Below are 9,394 nucleotides of genomic sequence, written 5' to 3' on the forward strand. Positions count from 1 at the left end.
ACGAGGTTCGAGAGGCTCTTGGCAAAAAGGGGGACACGCCGGTGAACCCAAAACACACAGATCCTTTGACTAAAGGGTGGTCTAACCCCGGAGGTCGAAGAAAGAAGCTGAGAATCACCCAACTGGAAGACACTGGTAGCTGCAGCAATAAAAATAAAGGTTAAAAGCTCCTTAAACAGAGGTTCTAGTCTAAGTACATTTGAAAGCTATTAGGTGGCATCAAAGGGGGTGGAAAACTGGAGCACCAAAATAAAGCTGTGGGAAAATGGGGAGTGATGGGAGTGTCATCTGTAACTGCTGTTATGGTTGTAAAGCTAACTTTGCTTGCATCTGAACTGCGTGAACACAGAGGTCATCCCCCATATGGTCCACCCGTTAAAGGGGGACAGAGGGCCTCAGGATCAAGAAAACCTGGACCTTGCAACGCTGAAGTGCATGTTATTAGTGATCTCTTTAATGAGAGATCAAAAGAGGGTATTGTGATATTATTCTGTTATTATATGTTACCTTATAGATGTAATCAAAATAGTTGAATTATGATATTGTTGTAGATCATATTATACCCTTTAAAATAGAGTGTGTGATCTGTATGTAGTTTAGTTCTCATTATACTTTTGAGTTAACAGAACATATTCACATATTAGTTCATTAGATAAAGGTGCATCCTTGATCTGCTGGGAATGTGTTACACTGTTTTCTTGACATGCTTAATTGTTGAATCATGAAGAGAAGGTTGTAAGCAGGAGACTCTGTGTCTAAAGACAGGGGAGATAGATAGACCACATTCCACACCCCCACCTTACAGAAAGCAGAGAAACAACTGCCGAGGTCATAACTTAGGCGCTGTAACAGAGAAAAAATGTGATGTTTTGGCTTTTACGACTAGCTGGGGGCCACTAGAGACTATAAAAAGCTGAGCAACCCGTCACCATTTTGAGACATGTGCCTGACCCTCTGGTAGCATCTCTCCCGTCCGGACGTTGTAATGCTCTGACTGTTGAATTGTATGGAAATAAATGATTGTTGATTGAGCATTTATACACCGAGTATTGTCCCTCCTTCAGCCCAAAGATTCAAAGAACTGCGTGTTTTCAACAGGCCCTTGACTAAAGCAGGGGCCATTGACTCCAGCAGGGGCCCTTGACTCCAGCAGGGGCCCCATGACTCAAGCAGGGGCCCTTGACTCCAGCATGGGCCCTTGACTCCAGCTGGGGCCCTTGACTAAAGAAGGGGCCCTTGACTAAAGAAGGGGCCCTTGACTCAAGCAGGGGCCCTTGACTCACGCAGGGACCCTTGACTCCAGCAGGGGCCCTTGACTCCAGCAGGGGCCCTTGACTAAAGAAGGGGCCCTTGACTCAAGCAGGGGCCCTTGACTCCAGGGATGCATCACTGGAGGCGCCGGGGACCTTGACTACATCAGGAGCCCTTGACCCATGCAGGGGCCCTTGACCCAAGCAGGGGCCCTTGACTCCAGCAGGGGCCCTTGACTCCAGGGACGCGTCATTGGAGGCGTCTCTATCAGTCTTAGTTTCAATGGATCTCAGTGCAGCATTTGACACAGTTGACCACAACATATTACTCAAACGACTGGAGAACTGGGCAGGTTTTTCAGGAACTGTACTATACTCGTTAAAAAACATACTTGAAGACTCACCTGTTCTCAGCTGCATTTGAATAAAGCACCAAATCCACACTTTTAAGCTTAAATTTCAAAACTAACATTTTAACTACTGATTTTATCTATTTCTGATTTTATTTGTTTGCTTGTTTAAATCACTTTTAAATCATGCTTTTTATTTGTTTTTGTTTCTAATGTCTCTGTAAAGCACTTTGAATCACCTTGTTGTTGAATTGTCTGTGAAGGTTCTCAGTCATCCAGGTCATCGTAGTCAATGGAGCTTGCAAAGAAAAGCGTCTGGACTTCTTTAAGTTGCTTGAAGACGTTTCACTTCACAGCAGGGGCCCTTGACTCCAGGGACAGGTCACTGTAGGCGCAGGGGCCCTTGACTCCAGCAGGGGCCCTTGACTCCAGCAGGGGCCCTTGACAAAAGCAGGGGCCCTTGACTCCAGTAAGGGCCCTTGACTCCAGCAGGGGCCCCATGACTCAACCAGGGGCCCTTGACTCCAGGGACGCGTCATTTGAGGTGCAGGGGCCCTTCACTCCAGCAGGGGCCCTTCACTCCAGCAGGGGCCCTTGAGTAAAGCAGGGGCCCTTGACCCAAGCAGTGTCCCTTGACCCAAGCAGGGGCCCTTGACTCCAGGGATGCGTCACTGGAGGCGCAGGGGCCCTTGACTCCAGCAGGGGCCCTTGAGTAAAGCAGGGGCCCTTGACTCCAGCAGGGGCGCTTGACTCCAGGGACTCGTCACTGGAGGCGCAGGGGCCCTTGACTCCAGCAGGGGCCCTTGACTCAAGCAGGGGCCCTTGACTCCAGCAGGGGCCCTTGACTCCAGCAGGGGCCCTTGACTAAAGAAGGGGCCCTTGACTCAAGCAGGGGCCCTTGACTCCAGGGACGCATCACTGGAGGCGCCGGGGCCCTTGACTACATCAGGGGCCCTTGACCCATGCAGGGGCCCTTGACCCAAGCAGGGGCCCTTGACTCCCGGGACGCGTCACTGGAGGCGCAGGGGCCCTTGACTCCAGCAGGGGCCCTTGACTCCAGGGACGCGTCATTGGAGGCGTCTCTATCGGTCTTAGTTTCAATGGATCTCAGTGCAGCATTTGACACAGTTGACCACAACATATTACTCAAACGACTGGAGAACTGGGCAGGTTTTTCAGGAACTGTACTATACTCGTTAAAAAACATACTTGAAGACTCACCTGTTCTCAGCTGCATTTGAATAAAGCACCAAATCCACACTTTTAAGCTTAAATTTCAAAACTAACATTTTAACTACTGATTTTATCTATTTCTGATTTTATTTGTTTGCTTGTTTAAATCACTTTTAAATCATGCTTTTTATTTGTTTTTGTTTCTAATGTCTCTGTAAAGCACTTTGAATCACCTTGTTGTTGAATTGTCTGTGAAGGTTCTCAGTCATCCAGGTCATCGTAGTCAATGGAGCTTGCAAAGAAAAGCGTCTGGACTTCTTTAAGTTGCTTGAAGACGTTTCACTTCACAGCAGGGGCCCTTGACTCCAGGGACAGGTCACTGTAGGCGCAGGGGCCCTTGACTCCAGCAGGGGCCCTTGACAAAAGCAGGGGCCCTTGACTCCAGTAAGGGCCCTTGAATCAAGCAGGGGCCCTTGACTCCAGCAGGTGCCCATGACTCCAGGGATGCGTCACTGGAGGCGCAGGGGCCCTTGACTCCATCAGGGGCCCTTGTCTCCAGCAGGGGCCCCATGACTCAACCAGGGGCCCTTGACTCCAGCAGGGGCCCTTGACTAAAGAAGGGGCCCTTGATTCAATCAGGGGCCCTTGACTCCAGCAGGGGCCCATGACTCCAGGGATGCGTCACTGGAGGCGCAGGGGCCTTTGACTCCAGCAGGGGCCCTTGACTCCAGGAACGCTTCACTTGAGGCGCAGGGGCCCTTGACTCCAGCAGGGGCCCTTGACTCCAGGGACGCGTCACTGGAGGCGCAGGGGCCCTTGACTCCAGCAGGGGCCCTTGACTCAAGCAGGGGCCCTTGACTCAAGCAGGGGCCCTTGACTCCAGCAGGGGCCCTTTACTCCAGGGACGCGTCATTGGAGGCGCAGGGCCCCTTGACTCAAGCAGGGGCCCTTGACTCCAGCAGGGGCCCTTGACTAAAGAAGGGGCCCTTGACCCAAGCAGTGTCCCTTGACCCAAGCAGGGGCCCTTGACTCCAGGGATGCGTCACTGGAGGCGCAGGGTCCCTTGACTCCAGCAGGGGCCCTTGAGTAAAGCAGGGGCCCTTGACCCAAACAGTGTCCCTTGACTCCAGCAGGGGTCCTTGACTCCAGCAGGGGCCCTTGACTCCAGGGATGCATCACTGGAGGCGCAGGGGCCCTTGACTCCAGCAGGGACACTTGACTAAAGAAGGGGCCCTTGACCCAATCAGGGGCCCTTGACTCCAGCAGGGGACCATGACTCCAGGGATGCGTCACTGGAGGCGTAGGGGCCTTAGACTCCAGCAGGGGCCCTTGACTCCAGGGACGCGTCACTGGTGGCGCAGGGGCCCTTGACTCCAGCAGGGGCCCTTGACTCCAGCAGGGGCCCTTGACTCCAGGGACGCGTCACTGGAGGTGCAGGGGCCCTTGACTCCAGCAGGGGCCCTTGACTCAAGCAGGTGCCCTTGACTCCAGCAGGGGCCCTTGACTAAAGAAGGGGCCCTTGACCCAAGCAGGGGCCCTTGACTTCAGGGACACTTCACTGGAGGCGCAGGGGCCCTTGACTCCAGCAGGGGCCCTTGACTCCAGCAGGGGCCCTTGACTAAAGCAGGGGCCCTTGACTCCAGTAAGGGCCCTTGACTCCAGGGACGCATCACTGGAGGCGCCGGGGCCCTTGACTCCAGCAGGGGCCCTTGACTCCAGCAGGGGCCCTTGACTCAAGCAGGTGCCCTTGACTCCAGCAGGGGCCCTTGACTAAAGCAGGGGCCATTGACTCCAGCAGGGGCCCTTCACTCCAGCAGGGGCCCCATGACTCAAGCAGGGGCCCTTGACTCCAGCAGGGGCCCTTCACTCCAGCAGGGGCCCCATGACTCCAGGGATGCGTCACTGGAGGCGCAGGGGCCCTTGACTCCAGCAGGGGCCTTTGACTCCAGCAGGGGCCCTTGACTCCCGGGACGCGTCACTGGAGGCGCAGGGGACCTTGACTCCAGCAGGGGCCCTTGACTCCAGCTGGGGCCCTTGACTAAAGAAGGGGCCCTTGACTAAAGAAGGGGCCCTTGACTCAAGCAGGGGACCTTGACTCACGCAGGGGCCCTTGACTCCAGCAGGGGCCCTTGAATCCAGCAGGGGCCCTTGACTAAAGAAGGGGCCCTTGACTAAAGAAGGGGCCCTTGACTCAAGCAGGGGCCCTTAACTCCGGCAGGGGCCCTTGACTCCAGCACGGGCCCTTGACTAAAGAAGGGGCCCTTGACTCAAGCAGGGGCCCTTGACTCCCGGGACGCGTCACTGGAGGCGCAGGGGCCCTTGACTCCAGCAGGGGCCCTTGACTCCAGCAGGGGCCCTTGACTCCAGGGACGCGTCATTGGAGGCGTCTCTATCAGTCTTAGTTTCAATGGATCTCAGTGCAGCATTTGACACAGTTGACCACAACATATTACTCAAACGACTGGAGAACTGGGCAGGTTTTTCAGGAACTGTACTATACTCGTTAAAAAACATACTTGAAGACTCACCTGTTCTCAGCTGCATTTGAATAAAGCACCAAATCCACACTTTTAAGCTTAAATTTCAAAACTAACATTTTAACTACTGATTTTATCTATTTCTGATTTTATTTGTTTGCTTGTTTAAATCAATTTTAAATCATGCTTTTTATTTGTTTTTGTTTCTAATGTCTCTGTAAAGCACTTTGAATCACCTTGTTGTTGAATTGTCTGTGAAGGTTCTCAGTCATCCAGGTCATCGTAGTCAATGGAGCTTGCAAAGAAAAGCGTCTGGACTTCTTTAAGTTGCTTGAAGACGTTTCACTTCACAGCAGGGGCCCTTGACTCCAGGGACAGGTCACTGTAGGCGCAGGGGCCCTTGACTCCAGCAGGGGCCCTTGACAAAAGCAGGGGCCCTTGACTCCAGTAAGGGCCCTTGAATCAAGCAGGGGCCCTTGACTCCAGCAGGTGCCCATGACTCCAGGGATGCGTCACTGGAGGCGCAGGGGCCCTTGACTCCATCAGGGGCCCTTGACTCCAGCAGGGGCCCTTGACTCAAGCAGGGGCCCTTGACTCCAGCAGGGGCCCTTGACTCCAGCAGGGGCCCTTGACTAAAGAAGGGGCCCTTGACTCCATCAGGGGCCTTTGACTCCAGCAGGGGCCCTTGACTCCAGGGATGCGTCATTGGAGGCGCAGGGGCCCTTGACTAAAGCAGGGGCCCTTGACTCCAGTAAGGGCCCTTAACTCAAGCAGGGGCCCTTGACTCCAGCAGGTGCCCATGACTCCAGGGATGCGTCATTGGAGGCGCAGGGGCCCTTGACTAAAGCAGGGGCCCTTGACTCCAGTAAGGGCCCTTAACTCAAGCAGGGGCCCTTGACTCCAGCAGGTGCCCATGACTCCAGGGATGCGTCATTGGAGGCGCAGGGGCCCTTGACTCAAGCAGGGGCCATTGACTCCAGCAGGGGCCCTTGACTCCAGCAGGGGCCCCATGACTCCAGGGATGCGTCACTGGAGGCGCAGGGGCCCTTGACTCCAGCAGGGGCCGTTGACTAAAGAAGGGGCCCTTGATTCAATCAGGGGCCCTTGACTCCAGCAGGGGCCCATGACTCCAGGGATGCGTCACTGGAGGCGCAGGGGCCTTTGACTCCAGCAGGGGCCCTTGACTCCAGGAACGCTTCACTTGAGGCGCAGGGGCCCTTGACTCCAGCAGGGGCCCTTGACTCCAGGGACGCGTCACTGGAGGCGGAGGGGCCCTTGACTCCAGCAGCGGCCCTTGACTCAAGCAGGGGCCTTTGACTCCAGCAGGGGCCCTTTACTCCAGGGACGCGTCATTGGAGGCGCAGGGCCCCTTGACTCAAGCAGGGGCCCTTGACTCCAGCAGGGGCCCATGACTCGAGGGACGCGTCACTGGAGGCGCAGGGGCCCTTGACTCCAGCAGGGGCCCTTGACTCCAGGGACGCGTCATTTGAGGTGCAGGGGCCCTTCACTCCAGCAGGGGCCCTTCACTCCAGCAGGGGCCCTTGAGTAAAGCAGGGGCCCTTGACCCAAGCAGTGTCCCTTGACCCAAGCAGGGGCCCTTGACTCCAGGGATGCGTCACTGGAGGCGCAGGGGCCCTTGACTCCAGCAGGGGCCCTTGACTAAAGAAGGGGCCCTTGACTCAAGCAGGGGCCCTTGACTCCAGGGATGCATCACTGGAGGCGCCGGGGCCCTTGACTACATCAGGGGCCCTTGACCCATGCAGGGGCCCTTGACCCAAGCAGGGGCCCTTGACTCCCGGGACGCGTCACTGGAGGCGCAGGGGCCCTTGACTCCAGCAGGGGCCCTTGACTCCAGCAGGGGCCCTTGACTCCAGGGACGCGTCATTGGAGGCGTCTCTATCAGTCTTAGTTTCAATGGATCTCAGTGCAGCATTTGACACAGTTGACCACAACATATTACTCAAACGACTGGAGAACTGGGCAGGTTTTTCAGGAACTGTACTATACTCGTTAAAAAACATACTTGAAGACTCACCTGTTCTCAGCTGCATTTGAATAAAGCACCAAATCCACACTTTTAAGCTTAAATTTCAAAACTAACATTTTAACTACTGATTTTATCTATTTATGATTTTATTTGTTTGCTTGTTTAAATCACTTTTAAATCATGCTTTTTATTTGTTTTTGTTTCTAATGTCTCTGTAAAGCACTTTGAATCACCTTGTTGTTGAATTGTCTGTGAAGGTTCTCAGTCATCCAGGTCATCGTAGTCAATGGAGCTTGCAAAGAAAAGCGTCTGGACTTCTTTAAGTTGCTTGAAGACGTTTCACTTCACAGCAGGGGCCCTTGACTCCAGGGACAGGTCACTGTAGGCGCAGGGGCCCTTGACTCCAGCAGGGGCCCTTGACAAAAGCAGGGGCCCTTGACAAAAGCAGGGGCCCTTGAATCAAGCAGGGGCCCTTGACTCCAGCAGGTGCCCATGACTCCAGGGATGAGTCACTGGAGGCGCAGGGGCCCTTGACTCCATCAGGGGCCCTTGACTCCAGCAGGGGCCCCATGACTCAACCAGGGGCCCTTGACTCCAGCAGGGGCCCTTGACTCCAGGGACGCGTCACTGGAGGCGCAGGGGCCCTTGACTCCAGCAGGGGCCCTTGACTAAAGAAGGGGCCCTTGATTCAATCAGGGGCCCTTGACTCCAGCAGGGGCCCATGACTCCAGGGATGCGTCATTGGAGGCGCAGGGGCCTTTGACTCCAGCAGGGGCCCTTGACTCCAGGAATGCTTCACTTGAGGCGCAGGGGCCCTTGACTCCAGCAGGGGCCCTTGACTCCAGGGACGCGTCACTGGAGGCGCAGGGGCCCTTGACTCCAGCAGGGGCCCTTGACTCCCGGGACGTGTCACTGGAGGCGCAGGGTCCCTTGACTCCAGCAGGGGCCCTTGACTCCAGCAGGGGCCCTTGACTCCAGGGACGCGTCATTGGAGGCGTCTCTATCAGTCTGTCATGAATCGCTGTGCGGCAGGCGGGAGTTGGACCCAAAATGCAGGACTCACAGACTCGAGGGAATGAACTCAAAACACAGCTTTATTTGCTGGTAAAACAAACATACAAACTAAACTCAACTGGGAAGCCACAAACTAAGAACTACAGCGAGACACAGGGAGATCCACACACAGCATGAGGGATGACGTCACACCGACTCAGAGAAACACAGGGTTTAAATACACTGGGGAGTAACGAGGGGAATGAGACACAGAAGGAGGGCACAGCTGGAAGAAATCAGGACTGACGAGACAAGCAAAGCAGGACACATTCACATAAGAAACGGACCTTCAAAGTAAAACAGGAAGTATCACACAGAGACGCGAACTTGACACAGTGGAGACAGCAACTAAGAAATACAGAGACATAAACCATAAGGCAGAGGTCTAAGAACCAAAATACACAGGGAAATACTCAGCTGGGAACACAAGAGACTAGACTAGAGAGAGTAACAAAAAACCAACCATGAGAACATAATGCACAATGCAGAGTGACAGAAAACAAGAAACTCAAACATGCAAAGACACAATTACACAGAACAGAGGGGACACAGAGAGACATGAAGGGCAAGGGATCAAAACTAGAAGCCATAGAATAAATCACACACAAGTACAATAATACGAAAATCACAAAGAACTAAGAACGCTGGGTCAGGAGACCCAGGACCGTGACACAGTCTTAGTTTCACTGGATCTCAGTGCAGCATTTGACACAGTTGACCACAACATATTACTCAAACGACTGGAGAACTGGGCAGGTTTTTCAGGAACTGTACTATACTCGTTAAAAAACATACTTGAAGACTCACCTGTTCTCAGCTGCATTTGAATAAAGCACCAAATCCACACTTTTAAGCTTAAATTTCAAAAGTAACATTTTAACTACTGATTTTATCTATTTATGATTTTATTTGTTTGCTTGTTTAAATCACTTTTAAATCATGCTTTTTATTTGTTTTTGTTTCTAATGTCTCTGTAAAGCACTTTGAATCACCTTGTTGTTGAATTGTCTGTGAAGGTTCTCAGTCATCCAGGTCATCATAGTCAATGGAGCTTGCAAAGAAAAGCGTCTGGACTTCTTTAAGTTGCTTGAAGACGTTTCACTT

The sequence above is a fragment of the Diplotaxodon limnothrissa genome, linkage group LG3, assembly GCF_057381915.1.
Source record: "Diplotaxodon limnothrissa isolate DT_005_m linkage group LG3, D_limnothrissa_male_GT1.1, whole genome shotgun sequence".
NCBI classification, from domain to species: domain Eukaryota; kingdom Metazoa; phylum Chordata; class Actinopteri; order Cichliformes; family Cichlidae; genus Diplotaxodon; species Diplotaxodon limnothrissa.